Raw genomic sequence first — 16,783 nt, forward strand, 5'->3', positions numbered from 1 at the left:
TGTGGTGACCCTCCATTTGGAACTGATCAGAGCTCTCGTGGTGTGTGTCAAATGCGTCACATAGTTTTCATACAATAACTCTTATGAAAGGTATCAGCCCATCAGTAAGTTATCAACATCCTGACCTCAGGCTTCTCCCCACTGTGACAAGTAACTATAAACATGCTTCTAGTAAAAATGGTGTTAGCTAATTAAAAAAAAAAAAATTAAATGTCATCTTGAACTTAAAGTCTAAGATACAAAAAGTTCCTTTGTAATTGAGATTTCATCATTTGATAAAGTGACAGGAGAATACTCAGGTAACAAAACTTCCCCTTCTGGGTTCTACCTCTAGTCTGGGAAGGATCCTGGCAAGGGCACCAGTGGCCCGATCTGCCGGGCAAGCAGCCTGAACACCCAGGACGCAGACAGGACAGGTGCACTTGGAGCTTGGAGCTGGCGGAAGCCCGGGCCTGCAGCTCTTCGGCTCTCTCCAGCACGCAGCAGACACTCAGCAAAGTCCACCCAGTAAGCCAACGGGCACGCCGAATTCTTACCTGGGACGCTGCCTTGCTGACTTTTACCTTGTATACCTTGTATAGTTTCTTTTTTCCCATCTCTGAATTCACGTTTGATTGTTAAATATCCTACAGTAAGTTAGCAGATGTCTGGGAGAGAGGATCACATGAAAATAATCACCTTCCCAGGAATGGTCTGGAAGCACTGAAGACAGTTACTTATTTCTCAGGCCTTTCTCCCCATTCAGGCGCCAACCCTAACAGTCACTGAAGGCAAATATGAGTGTGCAAATGAGGATCCGAGGATCCGCTGAAACCCTAATTCCCACAATGTCCCCTTTCAGCATAACTTCTGCACAGCTTCAGGCTTCCTTAGGGTTTTCTCCCCATCTCACCTTATAGCTTCAGAATAATCCAAGACCGACTGACTTTTTACCAAAAGGTCACTCTGAACTCAAAACAGCAAGGGCAGGCAGAAGCAGGAGCCAGAGGGAGGGGGTCCCAGGATGGATTTCTGGAACATCCTACAAATTTTCCAAACCACAGACCTGGAGAAGGAGCCAGAGGCCTTTCCTTCTCAGTAAGTTGGCTTTCTCATAATCCTGCACGGGCACTTCAGACACTCCCCGCTCTCATAGCGAGGCAGCAACATAACTGGAGCCTGTTCTGCAAAGTGCAACACAGCAAGGCTGCCTTGTTTTTAAAACACTCCATCCCTGCTCTCCCAGCTGGAGAAGAGCGAGACTGAGAAGCAACGTTAATATTCCGAGGCAGGTGAAGTCAGAGTGCTGCCTGTGCCTGTCTGAGTCTCCATCATGCACGTTTTCACCTCACAGGGAGCACAGGGAGGGACGGTGGGCCCAGCTGAGCCTGGGGAGAAGGGTGTGTGTCAGGCATGGAAGGAGGAGGGGTGTGCAGGGACAGGAGGGACAGGAAGGACTGAGCCAGGATCCAGGGAGTCCTGGCTGACAAGCCACTGACTGCCATCTCCTGCAGCTAGAGGCGGGGCCACAGGGCTGGGACTGATGGGCACAAAACTAGACAGACAGAAGGGTGAGGAAAGCAGCTCAGCCTGGGACACACCTGGCCCACCCTGCTGGAAGCAGTCTGAGCATCGCTGCTGGACCACAGCTGTTTCCAGCCAGAGCTCTTCCAGGCACTGACCACTTGCTTGCTTCCTTTTACAGGTACAATGTCATGATGCTCTCTTCCCCCAACCTCTACTGAAGTGTCAGTCCCTGACTGGTTGGAATAAAAGAAAAAAAAAAAATCTACCACTGATTTTTCCAGAAGCACTGAGTTCAAGGACACTTTCTAGTCTATGAAATGTTCAGGCTAGAAGTCGAGCATCAAATACCTGTGACCAAATGTTAAAAAAAAAAAAAAATCCAATGATTTTATTTGTAATTGCTTTTAAAAACTACAATATTTGAAACGATCCTTGCTTGTCACTAATTAAGTAATATTTTCTCTTCTGAAAGTTTTTCATATTGCTTCCCATAAGCTGAGGAAAAGTACATCTGAATAAAATTTTATTTCCTTATAATTAACTGGCTAATAAAAAAAATTACAATAAAATACAAATCTTGAAATAAATATTTATGACTACACCACCATAACCACTGGTTTAACATAGGATGTTCCTGCGGTCTCTATTTTCAAAATCAAAAAGGGTGCACAAAGTCAGTGAAGTGTCACAAATCACACAATGTCATTCTATGTAATCACTATCCATCATAACCGCTTTTCTGCCTTTTTCCTAAATACTATCAAGCAACCCTGCATTGTTCCTCCTGACTAACAACACAGCTGACCACAGCCGTGGGTCACGGGTCCCTCAGGTGCACAGGCAGGGAAGGCCCTGTGGAGCTTCCTGCAGGCCACTTCTTGGCTCCTGCTCCTGATGGCCGTGGCTGCAGTTCCCCGTCCAGCGAGTCATGAGAGCTCACACCAGGTGACCAAAACAAAATTATACCGAGGACCACGGCTCTGGTGCAGTTTTCTTGTCGGGTCTTCAAAAGGATCATGTGGTGGATCTTTCCAAAGGCTACAGCAGGAACCCCCAAGTCCAGATTTAAAAATCCATAATGCGGCACCTCTGTAGGTCACTTTCAGGACACAGTGTCCCGGGCTCTGCTACTGCTGGAGACCTGACTCCAGTCCATGTGCCTAGGCTACCTTGTTCTAACTTCAGTTTCAGTTTTATTTCTTAGATTAATTTGCCATTTATGTGAGATCTTGGATCTAACAGTATATATGCTGTTGCATAACCACAGTGTAGAACTGTATGACGATGGTACATTAGACTTTTCTGCACTAGTCAGAACCTGACCTCCTGCTCTATGAGACAGCTCCTTCAAAGCACTGGTAGTTGCTGGACAACCTTAGGTCCTGGCTGACACCCATGAACGACCTTCAAACGCCCTTCTAGCATGGAGGTCACACAGAGGGACACAGAAGTCAGACTGCTCGCTTCCATGCTTGCCTCACTCCCTGGATGATGCAGCGTGACCCTGGACATGGCATGGAGCTGGCGGGAGGGTTAAGTGAGTTGACACATGGGAACGTTTATAGAAGTGAGGTTAAGACGCATCATGTGAGAACCTCCCTCCCTGGTCGGCCGCCTACTTCACCTACAAACTCCTCCTCTCCATGGGCCAGAAACACCTGCTGCTGCTGAGGCCAGATGCCTGTGGACTTAGAGAGCTGTGGGCCCGGAGGCCCCTGACTCAGCAGCCCGCTTACTCTGTGCGGTACAGATGCCGACCTGTGCAGAACCACCTAGTTTTAAGGTCACGGTGAGTCAATCGCCAAGGCAGGGAACTGTCTCTCATCAATGACGTTTTAGGAGGTGCGATGGCATGCCTTCCCCACCCCCAGGGAGCTGCCAAGGAGTCCACCACGGCCAAGTCTGTGAACCAAGTCATGCTAGTGACAAGCACTCCTGGCAACACGACTCTCTAGGTTGGGAGGTATAAGATGGCAAAATAGAAACCATTTAAATTGAACCTAGATATACGGAAAAGCAGTGTGGGAAGGTGCTGTGGTTTAAATGTGAGGTGTCCCTGCAAAAGCTCAGGAAAGACTGAGGAGAAACAATGGGGTTATGAGACCTTCACCCAATCAGCACATCAATCCACCTGAATGGATTAGCGGGGTGGTGACTGAAGGCAGGTGGGGTGTGGCTGGAGAAGGTGGGTCACTGGGGTGTGCCTTTGGGTTTTCTGTGTTGTCCCTGGGGAATGGGTCTCTCTCTCTCCCTCTCTCTCTCTCTCTGCTTCCTGGTGGCCATGTCCTGAGCCACTTTCCTCCACCACACTCTTCCACCATGGTGTTCTGCCTCACCTTAGGTCCAGAGGAATGGAGCAGGCCATCTATGGACTGAGACCTCGGAAACCAAGAACCCCAAATAAGCTTTTCCTCCTCTAAAATTGTTCTCGTCAGATCTTTTGGTCACAGCAACACAGAGCTGACTAAAACAGAGGGACCCACAGATCCATTTGAAATTACACTCAACCACATTGCAAATAAATAAATAAATAAGAATGGGTAGGAACAGAGGGGCTACATCCTTGTGGGTGTGATCTTCCTAAGACGCCGGCCGCCATGCAGAGCAAACTTCACGAGGCAAGTGTGAAGCATTGCTCAAAGGAGGTTTGAAATCTACCAAATTATTCTATACCCATGTATAAATCTACCACAATGTATCCTACACACACGTGTGTGCATATATGTATATATATAAGTATAGTAGATATTCATATATTATTGTACATATAATGCACTAATTAAAGTAATAATAATAATAATCTTAGAACGGAGATCAGTAGAGCCAAGGCATGGGGAGAGAGGAGGAGAGGGAGAGGAAGGCATGGGGAGGGAGACTGCTCACACTGTTGTGTGCATGTGCAAATTCAGCAAAATGAACCCCACTGTTGTAATTATAATACACCAATAAAAATGAATTTAAAAGAGAAACCAGCAAAACACAAAAGGTTGCAAATTTCTCTTCCTGGCATGCTGCAAACCCCATAAGCCACAGCCAGGTCCAAATCATTTTTTATTACTTCTATACCACTTACAGGCATTTTATTTCCAAGTGCAATTTACGTGGTTAGATGCAAACAAATCTTTTCCCATTAGGCAAACTCACAATGCCAACCCAATGAACGCTATTACGATGGAATTCTTCAGGATTCCATGGTCCCCTAAAAGGCATGTAGGAAACCCTTTATCCGAATAAGATGCAAGACATTTAGAGTTTCACATCAGGAAAACCAAAGTAAATTGGCAGGTAAAGAAAATCCTTGAGTCTGAATGAACCTGAGGTATGAAGGAGCATTAAGCTCAGCAGCGTCTCCTCCTAACCCAGGCCCAAGCATCATCCAAACCTAGGCAGCAGCAGGGCCACATTGGCAACTCAGCTCTCCCCTACAAAAGGCATCAGGAGGAAGACTCTGTCAAGGGCTCTGAATTTATCATCTCAATTAGAACAAGCCACCATTGCTATTCCAATACTAGTCTGGATCAGATCAACCTCAAATAAAAAAAGGTTTAAAAATAAATAAATAATAATAAAAAATAATAAATGAATAAAGAAAGATTCATTTGGGAAAAAAGAAAAAAGATTCCACAGGTAGACACTGAACCCATAACCTCGTGGGGCCGATGGCAGGATCAGCCATGCTGTCCCCGAGTCCACAGGAGGCTGTCTCTATGGTCTGACCTACTCTTGTATCTCTTAGGAGGAGGGACTGAAGAGGAGACTGAGGCTGCCGAGCACATTCTGTAAGTCACTCCTGGCTCTGCCACTTGTCAGTGCTCACCCCCAGGGGTAGAAATGATGGCCACATTGCTCCAGGGAGGAAACTGCCCTCAAGACTAAGCGAATAGCAAAGCCGGGAAGAAACCTAGCCCGGGGTCTTCAGAGCTGTTCCCTTAGCCCCAGGGCTCACCTTGCAATCAGTGATCTTTGGAAACAAGTTTCCTCCTTCCCAGGTTTAAAGCCCTGCAACAACCTTATCACACTCGGAGCAGCAACCAAGTTCCTGACTGTGTCCACAGGACATGGCAAATGCTGTTTCCCTTGCCACCTGCTTCTACCCAGGTAAGCAGGCCTCTCATGTGCTGTTCGCTGCCAGAGCGCCCTACCCCAGCCCGCTGGCCCTTCCTTCCTCCCCGGTACAGTGGCTCTTCCCAGAACCTGGCCCCACGGCTCCTGACCACTGCTGGCAATCTTCCCCGTAGCACACTGCGGCTGAGTCTCTCTCTTGCCCACTGCACAGTGAGGCCCGGGGCTCCTCCTCTCTGCCCTCTACCCCACACCGGCACCCAGGGAACATCCGGCCTTGTGAGAGGCCTGCATCTCCCTGGCTGTGAGTGCCCGCCCCCGGGCAAAGGCTCGCACACCCACCCTGGGTTCTCTCCTCCTGGGTCTGGCTCAGGGTTTGGTGTGCAGGAGAGAATAAATGTTTACTGGATAAATAAACACGTGCAGAAAAAGAATCCTGGAACTGCAAACCAAAGAACGCAGGTAGTCCACAGGGCCACTTATGACAAGCCGCACTTGAAGGGCAGCCTATTTTCATACAAATAATGATGTCCATTTATTTTACCACTACTGAGAAGCGATTGCTTTGTTCACCCACCAATCTGAGAGTCTTTTAACCAGGATGGGCTCACCAGCTTGCTCACTGGGTCACTGGACAGCTCTTTGTTTGTTTTTTTGTTTTTTTTTTTTGGCAGGGCTGGGGATCGAACCTAGGGCCTTGTGCTTGCAAGGCAAGCACTCTACCAACTGAGCTATCTCCCCAGCCCCCACTGGACAGCTCTTAAAGAAGCAGGAACCAAAGCAAGGAAGCCCGTTCTCAATTCTGGACCTCGGTGCGCATGTGGCCAGATGACTGTATGGTCCTGTCTGGGCCACGTGCCTGCAGCGGAGAGGCAGCCTCCAGAAGAAGCACCTGCAGCCAGGGCCTCTGCACGGGAGGCTCGCTCTGCCTGGCCCACCTTCCCCAGCTGCCCCTCTCCCCTGCTCTGGCCTCCTCCCGGTCGGTCGCTCAGTCTCATGTCCCCCTGCTTTATTTTCTTCGCAGTGGTCTTTCAGTGTTCTAAGCCACCTTTATTTGTCCATTCCTTTCTTTATTTGCCTAACTATAGATTTTCTCTGCTGGACCTAAGTCACAGGTCTCCAGAAGAGAAGCCTTGTCCGCTTGTCCCTTCCATTCCCAGTGCTGAAAACACCAGCAGACACTGAAGTTGCTGAAAGCTACCTGCTACCTGAAGGGATGGCGCCCTTGGCTCACATCACCACTCATCAGTGACATCTGAGACAACACTGCCATTTCCCCGTGGTCGCTGCTCCTTGGGGTTTCTTTGAAGACCAACCAAACACACGTGCAGCATCGTGTTTGTACAAAATGCTCTATCAGTGAGAAAGCCAACACACGAAGGGACAGGCGGGCTCCCCAAAGCCTCCAGCAGCCTTCAGCGCCTGGCAGCCCTCTCAGGAGAGGGTCCTGGTGTGCAGAAACAAGGCTGCTGGAGAACGTCCAAAGTTAGGCCCGTGACTCACATTCAGTTTCCAATTTCCACATTTCCAGAGGACGCACACAGGTTTCAGGAACCACTAAGAGGAGTAATGGCTCCCTTTTCAAAGACCTTAACCCTCCTGTACCCGGAAGTCAGAAAGCCTCTGAGATGTCCTGCAGCCCAGGTGGGCCATGTCCCCACTGTGGGTGCACTGAGCAGCTGCTCTGCTGCCCGGACTTGACCTGCCCCATCTCTATAGTACACACGGCATGCAGGGCAGCAAGGCAGGGGCGGGTGGGGGGCGGAGGGTGCCTCCCCAGGCCCACGCTGTGACAGCAGAGGCAGCCATCACACCTGAGCTCCAGCAGCCTCAGCTGGAACGGTTAAGGACCACGGTCGGAAGGACCAAAACTCAGTTATCTAGAAAATCAACTTAAAATACTTTGGGGGTTGGGGGTAGGGCCTATGTACCTGGTTGAGAGAAAAAAAATATTTTGGAATAGGAATCATTTTAGATAAAGACACTTGACAGTTTTCAACTGCTCAGGAATGGGTTTCTCTGGTTTATGTTTCAGTATTTAGTTGGAAAAGATGTAATTACATGTAGATTCTCCTTCAGGCTTAATCTACTACAGGCTCAAGGTCAAGAGAACGCAGAGGAGTGACCAACATCCTACTTCTCCACCACACTCTCATTTAAAAGAAAAATGCTAAAAGAAAAAAGAGAAAGAAAATATTTATTTGGCATAAATATTCTAAATCAAAAATGAACTGAAAGTAAGTCTGCCCTTAAAGGTTCATATGCTCCATTGAGATTAGTGGACACATCTTAAGGTGCTAGAAACATTCCACTATGATCCTGAGGTCAAGGGAGAAGGGACCAACGTGGGGTGTGGAAACTGTCAGAGAGCATTAGGAGGGTTATCTCGGCACACAAAGGTTCTGAGAAGTCCTGCATTGAGCAAACTCGTTTTAGTTTACTGTGGAGTCATTTCCCCCACCTGGTAAACATGAATGTCCAGTTCAAGGGCACACATTTCAAGCAAAGTTGGGCAAATTTCAAGTAATAATAATCAGCTAACACAGGAAAATACACCCTCAGTCTCCACTTTATGGAGAAGGAAAAACATACTCAGAGACCTACTTTTCAAAATGTCAGAGGACAGTGACATTAACAATGATGCCATGAGCCTCAGTGCCATCTTTCCAGAGGAGTTTTTAAATCTGAAAATAAACGCAAACAGCTGACCCTTTTTTTTTTTATTATTAGTAGTAGTAGTACTGTGGTCATTTCCATAAGTGTATTTTACAGTGAAACAATGGGTGTGCCCTCGCTGACTCCTCCTGGGGACACAATGGAAGGGAACATCTGCCAGTCACTGAGGAGAACCCAGGTGGGTGGGGAAGCGGGAGAGGTCCCAGGAAAGCCAGGAGCAGGAAGAACAAACTCTGGGCGTCTTCCTGTGATCTCGAGACCAGCCCGCTTCCAGCCACCCCACCCGGGGTTCCAAGCTGGCCCCAATCTCACTAGCACTCAAGGAAAAAAAGAAATTAAGCCCCAGAAGGAAGGGTCTCAAGGACGGCTCAACCCTAGGATCCTGAAGACCACGGCTTCATCTGCACCTGGCAGCCGCAGGTCCTGAGTTAACCATCTCTGGGGAAATCCTGACTCTGCATCCTCTGGAAGGTCTCCAGGAAGGGGCAGGTCCCCAACTCCCCCGGGAACGCACACCATCTGGAGAGACATGGGGCTTCGGCCACAGAGCCACAACCTTGGAGCTGTGAATAGCAGTGCCCTGCAGAGTCTGGGCTCCCCGCTGTTTTCCAAAAGCTGGTGGAGAAGCAAACCCAGAGAAAGGACATCTGAACCGTGATGGTGCGGACACCTGGCCACTTCACAGCAGGGCAGGACAGGGCGCTCGGGTCCCCCAGGCCGATGCTAAAGAAGGCCGCACGTCCCTGAAGGGCACGGCCAGCGCGAGTCCACTTGGGCAGGCTTCTGCCAAAAAGGGCAAAGCTAAAAATAAACTGCCCAGGGTGCGTGGCTGACGTGCAAGCGTCATGAAAATGGCAGAGGAGCCGTGAGCACCGAAGTCAGGGAGGCGGCTGGGCGGCTCTCCCTGGCCTCCCGGGGCGGCTGCCTGGCCGCTCGTGGGCACTGCTGCTCTTCATCTGCACACGTCTTACACACTTTCACATATCACGTATTTTGTAATTTAAAAAAGCCGACAGCCTCCCCGCAAGGCTTAAGGAAAAACAGACCTCAGAAACAAAAGTAGATGAGCCAGGAGACTTCAGCTAGGAGGGACGCATCAACCCAGGTAAGGTCGGGTTGGCCCCTGGAATCCATAAATCTTCTTAATTAAAACAGGATTCCATCACATCCCTGTTCCGGGGCCCTGGAGCCTGCCAGGCATGGATCCCTGTGGCTTTGCTTTTTGTGTGTTTTTTTTTTTTCAGGATGACAGTCCAGGTCCTTTCATGTGTATGGAAAGACAGTCTGTGGTGACCAGGGGTGACCCCCCCCCCACAATTGCTGATTTTCACATGAACAACTTATTCAAGTGAGAGGTGCAACGACCACACCTCGTGGCCTCCGCGGAGCACGGAAACGCTCCCAGGGCCTTCCCGGCTCCCTCCAGCCTGGTGACCAGGGTCTGCTGGGCAGAGCCAGAAGCCTTCCTTTCTCCTCTCAGGTCTCAGTTCTCAAGAATCTTCCCCTGAGATTGTCCAGCTTAGAGGCCTCAGGAGGATAACAACCAGAGTTTGCACAATCTGGCCTTTCGGGTCTCAGGTCTGTTCAGCACACCTATCGGCATCTGGTACACAGAGTGCTTGGAAATCTTTAAAATAATTTTTACTGAACACTTCTCATAAAATCTCAGGATCACTAAATAAATGTATGTTGAAACTAAAATATCATGGCTGGAGACGATCATGACACATTTTGAGATGAGATTTATTAAGATGCTTAGAAAAGTCACATACACAGGTACCTGCAAGGTCCATTCTTGATTTGGAATGCTTTCCTGCCAATGGCTACCAACCTAGGAAGAGCTGCTTAAGACTCTGGGGAATTTCTGAACAACCTCTAGCCTTGGACTTGAAATGGGTTTAGTTGCTACAGGCCCATATGATATGATACACGGTTAACAGGAAGTCCAACGCGTTGCTGTGCTGCATGTCCCTCCTCAGATTTAAAAGCTGAAGCTTCTCTCAGATTAATCAATAAAACGCCTTTTGCAAGCACATTCCACAGATTTGTTTTAGCTACTCAAGGAATGGAACATGGCAGGTAAAATAATATGCCTGTCGACAATAAATAAAACTTCTACCACGGGCAGCTCCTCCTAAGGGAAGCTGCACTGATGGCAGACGCCACATTCCTTTTTGCCCAATTCTTTACAAACACAAAGGAACCAGGGAGTCCTGGCAAGGCCAGCGCCTGAGCTGAGAAGTGGATCGGGCAGGACAGGACAGGAAATCCTAAAGGCTGCTAGGAAGCCAAATCTCCCTCTGTTCACAGAAACGTACTTAGCACAGTTAGCATTACATCTCATGCACTTTTTTTCTCTCTCTTTCTCTTCTTGCTGGTTGGAACTGGAAATGGAACAAAAGTTTACCTGGGTTCAAAGGTGACAGCAACAAATTCCTACAAAACCGAGGTTAACGTGGTAGAATATCTAAGAAGACAAGGCAAAAGGAGGCACTGAGACAATTTATTACCTTCACACGCAAACTCCACATCTGATTCAAATTAAGTTCACTCCTCCCTGAATCAGACTCCCCAGAAGAGAAAAACAAAATCAACAAATGCTTCAAATCCACCCTTCAGATATCTAGGAAAAGAACACCCAAGCTGGAGGCAGCGAGTCAGAAAGGCTGGGCTGGGCAGGCTCGAGATGCCCATGGGAAACAGGGACGTAGTGAGTGAGGACGGAGGGAGCTGCTGGTGAGCTGATGTGGAACCGGCAGGTGGAAGAGGAGCCGAGGAGAAAAATCCACTCTCGCCCCAGTAAGAGGAGAACAGGCCCGCCTTTGACTGTGGATGGGGCTGGTTTGGTGGAGGACGAAAGACCTCCACTCAACTGAACGACCCAGCGACCGAGCCAGAATTCCAGACCTACATGAAAAGGCATGAGCTCTTAAACAGATTCTCAGTAAGACCCTAGATGAGACCAGTGGCAGCGAGGTTTCCGCAGACCAGCAAGGATACAACAAGTGCCATGGAAGAGAACTTCTCCATACGGTGAATAATGTCTCCAAGACACGGCCAACCGCAGGGCACGTGAACACCAAAAGAAAGAACCTGTAGTGTACTCCAAAAGTTTCCACCATTCTCTGAAGACGCACGTCAAAGACAGCAAGGCAACAGATGTGTTCCTAGGTGCCGACCCACCAGTCACCAACCACCCTGATACTCAGACCTTCAAAACTGTGGCCTGAAGGATATGTACTTCTCAGTGGCAGTGCTAAACTGCCTTTGTCTGTAAACTTTAAAGTCTGACTGTGTCAATTCTCAGTCCCCCCGAAGGGATCTAATCCAGGATGCTGGATGGGATCATTGCCACCACCTTACATTTTTGCAAAATGTAGCTTAAACATAATCTTACACTGAAGATTTTGCATCACTTTCCCTACTACCATTCTTTTAAGAACTGTAAGCCAAAAGAATTTGCACTTTAATGTGTCATCATACAACATTTCTTAAAAGAACAGTGTTTGTTTCTTACGTTTTAACCTGAAAGGGAGATAATAGAAGATAATGTATTTAGAAGATAATGTATTTAATAACTGGTGGCAAATATTCAATAAGTACTTAAACATTACTTGAAAATAGATGTGTGTGTGTGTGCACATGTGTGTACGATCAGAAGACCAAGACAACTAACTTGGTGTAACATCTAAAAAACTTCTAACAAGAATTCACTAGCAGTTTATCGAATAATAAAGCAACAAGAAGTCCTAAAAAAAAAAATAATTGATATAAGCCAGACACAAAAGGCCAAATAGATAAGATTCCACTTCCATGAAGAATATAGAGGAATCAAATCCATAGAGAGACAGGAGAACGGAGCCTAACCTGGGGTCAGGGGTGGAGTAATGGAGTTATTATGTAATGAGTACCGAGCTCTCTGTTTGAAATGACTTAAAAGTTCTTGAAATGGACAGTAGCGATGCTTGCACACTGTCCAGTATGTACTGATTACCACTGAATTGTACACTTAAAAATAAGTTAAGGGGCTGGGGTTGTGGCTCACAGGTAGAGTGCTTGGCTAGCACACGTGAGGCACTGGATTCGATCCTCAGCACCCCCATAAAAATAAATAAATAAAAAACAAAGGTATTGTGTCCATCCACAACCAAAAAAAATTTTTTTAAATAAGATGATAAATTTTGTTAGCTATATGGTACCACAATAAAAATTCTTGTCAGGGAACAGCTAATTTCCTGCTTCCATAGTTGCTGATACCGAAAGCGAGACTGGTCCTGAAGCCATCAGGATGGGGAGGACTCGGGAGGCTGGCCAGGTAACGGGTTCCTGGCATGAAAAGCAGTCACACCTGCAGGACAGGAAGGCAAAACACCCCCATGGGAACGCTGGCAGACCCACTGACATTCCAAGCCCCCATGGAGTCCTCAGATGACGTGTGACAGTGGCAGAGTCGCCCCGGTAGAAGCAACGTGCAGACCTGCAGGCGGCCAGACCAACCTGCAAGTCCACGATGCTCCCAATTCTGAAACTTCTCACAAGTAGAAAACCGACATCGTGAAACCTTGCCTTGTGCACAAGTTAAACACATTGGCTAGGACCAGCCTCAGGATATGTGTCTAAGGTACAAGTCTACATGAAATATAAATGCATTTTGTGTTTAGACTCAGGTCCCATTCCCAAGATATTTCATTACGTATGCAAACGTTCCAAGATCCAAAAACTCAAAAACCCAAAACGCTTGTGATCCCAAGCCTTTCGGAGAAGGGAAGCTCAACTTGCAATGAAAGCCAAGGGTCTCCTGCAGAAGTTGGTATTTCTACTTTTGGGTGTGATTTAGAACAGGGAAATAAAGCCAAGTCTGTGAGCCAACTCACCCCCTCCGACTTTGCTCAGTACCCTCCGATGGACGGAAATGAAGACCTGTCACGTAGGCAGGTTCTCCGCTGCTCAGGCATTCTGTGTGAGCAAATACGCGGAGCTTCTTAGTCTCCAGAATGTTCAGAACACTCTAATCCTGTCTCAGATGACATGTAAGGAAACTTCCACACCAGTCAGAACAGGTCACGGGAGCAGGCGTGTCCAGAGGTCTGGGGTGGTGGCCGTGGGTCCAGGCAGCTGCAGAGCCTGGGAACACCCATTTGCCAGATGCCAGAGGCTGCCACCAGAGGCCACAGGAACAACCTAGAGTCAGCTCCACCCCACTGATGGAGGGAAAAGAAAACTAAGAGTCCCTCTTGTTCTGCCCTGTGTTGAACGCTAGGTGTAGATGACAAAGCAGGGACAAGCCACCGTAAACCTTCTCTTTGTGGCTCTGTATCACGCTATGCAAGAAATCTTAATGTCAGAACACCACAAAGTAAGAAACCGTATTTTCCTGTGCTGAGTCAGGTCACGTGTGCCAAATGTCATAAGATACCATCCAAAAATCCGCTGTGCATCGAAGGACATTTGCAAAATTTCAGGGCGAGGTCATGTGTAGCCCTAAACTTCAACTTCAGAATGACGTGGGCCACACCCATCACTCAGATGTGACCTGGGACTGACAGGCAAGGAAAATGTTGAGAAGGAATTTAATGTCGGCTCGCAGACACTATAAATCACGTAAAAGCTAAACATAAGATTACGAACGACAGGGTCCCCAGAGCATTCCGGAGCAAGCTCAGGTCACCAGCAGTAACTCAGAAGAAAAGAACGCATCTGCAGAACACGGCAGCTTGGTGAGGAGAAGGGCCCAGGACCCACACCTGCGGTGGAAATTAGAGTAGGTATGGATGGGGCTGGATACCGGCTCCCAGGCACCCCGCTCCTGCAGCAAAGGAGCACTCGGTGCCGTCCTCAGTCGCCCTGGCCAGCAGTCCCCACACCACACAGCGGCCGTGACACGAGATGCAGGGCACCTTCGACACGGAGAGGGAATTAAAAATGGGCTCGGGCTACCTGAAGAGATGCCCTCTGCCAGGTGTGCCCTCCTTCTGCTCTTTGAAGGATACCATGAATTACCAGGTGCCCGAAAGTTGGCCATTTACAACGGGAACCAGAAAGCAGAGCAAATTACCCCTCTCTGGGCAAAAGCCACCCTGTATTTTCAAACTTTGTCAACACGCCTCAAACCACGAGGGAGTGCTTACTTAGCAGGCGGGTGAATGAGGAGTCAGCTTGGCAGAGCTGTGAAATACCCTAAGAACCTGCGAGGGCGAGCTCACAAATGCATGACCCCTCGGCTTCCTGATAGAGGCATGGAACAATGAAGTGACAAATTCCTCAGGTGAGAGATCACTTTTTTAATATAACAGATTCATGCATTTCCATAGGGACAGTAACGACTTTGACTTCCTGGAGACAAGTAATAGGAAAAGAGCTTCGGTGTTATCAGGACAAACAGCGGCCAGTAGCTGTCTGACCTCAGTGTGTAAGGAGGCTGGCTTCCTGCCAAGCGGGTGGGCAGGACGGAACCTGGATCCGCCTCCCTCTGCCGCAGCCTTCCCCGGGACGGGAGCTCAGGGTTCAGTGAGTGACCACAACAGACGCTGAGGCTGGGAGAAGGGGGAGACCCCGGGCTCGGCCCACAGCCGGCCTCGGAGTGCAGGGGCTTAATGTGCTTCTAACCACCTGGCAAGCGTTTGTGCCCTGACCTCTGTGAATCCAAGGCACCCGCGAAGCTGGTATTTCCATGTACGAACGAGGCTTCATCCAAGGGATTAAGGAACTTGCCTAGAATTTGTAGAATTAGACCCAAACACGAGTTCTCTGGATTTGAATTCTGGTGTTTTCTGATGTAGTCCACACCCAAGCTAACTGCCAACAGAGAGGGCCTTCCTAAAAGATGTCACACAGCGTGCAGTTCCCTCACAGGGGACACTCTGGAGACCGTCACGCGTGGTGCTCCACACATGCCTCCTGTGACCGTGCGGGCACGGGTGACTGCCAGCACACACGCGTGGGTCCTACGATCAGAGCCAGCCTCCCTCCTGCTCCAGAGCCACCCCTATGCCGGGTATGGCTGTGGCCGGTGGGTTGTCGCTCTGGTCTTGACTTGCGTTGCTGCCTTAGACGAACTCCTCACTCTTCTCTCAGAATCTGAGAACTTCCTCCTCCCATCCCTACTTCTGAGACGGCATTCTGCGGGGCCTGGAGAGAGGTGGACAGGAGTGAAGGACGGGATTCTAACTGGGGGGCTGCGGTCACCTCATCACGCTTCCCGTGAGCTCAGCACCTCAATGTGACAAGCAGGCCCCTCACGCCACCTCCAGGAAGACCAAGGGACACAACTGCACTGCTGAAGCCTGATTCCTACTGGGGCAGTGCGATGCGACTGGACAGTGAGAGCCAGGTGTTCATGACACGTGAATACCCGAGGCTCAGAACACTTCTAAACGCTGCTGCTCCGGATACGAACAGCAATACTTTGTCATTGGAAAAAAAAAATGCAGAAAAGTTTAAAGGAAAAACAAAGAGCCCCAGGAATCCCGCTGCCCAGAGATAAGATAACGACTGTTAACACCAGGTGAACTGCCCTTCTGGGTATTTTTGGAGGATTTTCTCCACCATGGTTCTCAGACTGTGGTCCCCAGACCACCAGCATCAGCCTTCGACTGGAAACTTGTTGGAACGGCAATGCCCCACTGCAGACCCACTGCAGACCTAAGGAGCAAGAAACTCAGGGTGGGACGTGACAGGGAGTGTGGACAAGCCCTCCAGGTGATGCTGATGCACACCAGAGTTTGATAACAACAGACATGCTACACACACACACACACACACACACACCTGCCCCCCAAATGGGGTTATCAAACACATATTGTTTTAAATTTAAAATCCATATTTGGCAACAACCTTTCACTTTGAAAGTCACCTAAACATTGCACAAATATTCTACGCCTGAATGCCTTGCATGCGAGTGAACAGGATCGCAGAATGGTTCACATAACAAATGCAATTAAACAGCAGGAGTCAGCCAGACTCAAACACTCCTGGCTGAATGAACTAGTCTCTGAGCAATGCTGGTATCTAACAAAAGCCATTTTAAAAAAAAATAGCCACATCGTTAATATAAAAAATTTTAGACTTTTTTCCTTTTAAATAAGGAACATCTGCATTAGCTTCTCTCTCCTGTCTATGAATCTATTTTTGGTTACTCTGGAAACTTTTTCTTTCCAACATTCCAGCATAGAGCAAACAATTCCTGACCTGTCAATCCGAGACAGCAGGACTGTCACCTGAACACTCCGGCTGTGTCACGTGGACCCTTGCCATGGCAGAGTGCAACTATGCGACCCCAGAACAGCCGGGCAAGCTCCGACGCCCACAGTCACAGGATGAAGGCTGGTAAGGAGGGGACCTGAGGGGATGGACGACGGAAACTGGGACGCACAGCGACCACACCTTAGGCTTTCCTCCACCTGGCCAGAGGATTTCTCCGTTCTGGGAATACCTTTCTAAAATCTTTGCCAATCCCAGGGAAACCACCACAGAATAAAGCTGAGTAGAAAGTCAAGCCTTTTCATTTGCTCAAGGTCACCTGAATGCATAACTAGGAAAA

The 16,783-nt window shown here is 48.7% G+C and overlaps 1 protein-coding gene and 1 long non-coding RNA gene across 12 annotated transcripts in view; one reads left to right on the forward strand and one right to left on the reverse strand.

The window, feature by feature from the left end:
* Positions 1–16,783, reverse strand: part of Kif13a (kinesin family member 13A) — a 183,835-nt gene that overhangs the window by 120,863 nt on the left and 46,189 nt on the right. The gene's annotated exons all lie outside the window — the stretch shown is intronic.
* LOC124988069 (uncharacterized) lies at positions 9,097–12,080 on the forward strand. 2 transcript variants are annotated; one of them, XR_007109352.1, is made up of 3 exons: positions 9,097–9,349; positions 9,489–9,822; positions 10,647–12,080. It is a non-coding gene; the product is annotated as an uncharacterized LOC124988069 (long non-coding RNA). The 2 variants fall into 2 exon arrangements; XR_007109353.1 differs by having other exon boundaries at positions 9,725–9,822.

This window comes from Sciurus carolinensis, chromosome 7 (genome assembly GCF_902686445.1).
Source record: "Sciurus carolinensis chromosome 7, mSciCar1.2, whole genome shotgun sequence".
In the NCBI taxonomy this organism is placed as follows: domain Eukaryota; kingdom Metazoa; phylum Chordata; class Mammalia; order Rodentia; family Sciuridae; genus Sciurus; species Sciurus carolinensis.